This window comes from Nicotiana attenuata, unplaced genomic scaffold, assembly GCF_001879085.1.
Source record: "Nicotiana attenuata strain UT unplaced genomic scaffold, NIATTr2, whole genome shotgun sequence".
NCBI lineage: Eukaryota > Viridiplantae > Streptophyta > Magnoliopsida > Solanales > Solanaceae > Nicotiana > Nicotiana attenuata.
Genome location: NW_017671993.1, coordinates 1 through 1,191, shown reverse-complemented (window position 1 = coordinate 1,191; position 1,191 = coordinate 1).

Sequence of the window (1,191 nt, the reverse complement as noted above, 5' to 3'; positions counted from 1 at the left end):
ACCCGGGGTGATCCCTCGTCACCCTACCTCGCATAGGTCCGATAACACAATATAGCTGAAATTTCACAGTCCATCTAAATCATAAACCGTAGAACCACATTGCACTTTCCGAAATCATACACAAGATCAGAACCTCACCTCTATACTCCGAATAAGCCCGAACCAGCTGTAATAACCCTCAATCACATGATATACTATATAGCTCAAACACTCGAAACGATAACTTCTATTCGCAGCAGCTGCCCACAATAACCAAATACCGATAGAAAACCTTTTATTAGCTAAAGGCTTATCCCAACACTTCCATATATTGCCAACAACAAATGAGACACACTATAAACCGTAATCATTTCTCATATCAACCACTCATGAAACTGTTTCCCTTTTGACTAATACCACAACAGATTTCCGGGCCAAACCTCGATATTATCCTTTTAAGAAGCTGAAATCAAATCTGTTCGTATTCATTAATGACTCCAACGATCACCTCGAATCCAACACACCACTCTGGTGATATGACACCTCAATACAGGCCTAAGCCACAACTTGCATAATACACGCACCGATAAGAGACGGTCTGAACATACTCAATTCATGAAAATAACTCAAACGAAAGAGCTGTACCTCAAGCTCAACAATACCATGACTACACAAGGCTGAGACCCCGTCTCACATCATAGAAATAAAAAGCCTGAATCTACCCCGAAAGGTCATAACTCCCGTAGCCTCGCTACAATGCACGATCCTGTCCCAACACTGTTACACCTCAAGCACCTCAAGCCGCTATGCTCAAAATCAACAATCACACACAATTGATGTCTGAAACCAAAGCAATTCATTACACTCACAGTGAAACAAATAACATATGACACGCAACCCGATAGATCGTAACCAATACTCCATTTACTGAGCAACACTCAATTACTCTTCCCGGTCGACTTTCTCTATGAATCCTCAATAGAACCGTACCACATGTGCCCATATCCAACAAATCATAACGCCTCACCACAGAAAAGCAACTCATAGATCTCCCCAGATCACTAACAAGTTCAATAACGATCGAATCAACCTATCCCTCAACAATTCAACTCGGGACTAACCAAGCTAACTCAAGCCAAATACGTATCCACAACGGCCTGCCAACGAACTCAATACCAAGAAGCCTGAAGCTGCTCCTTCCACTACTATAAC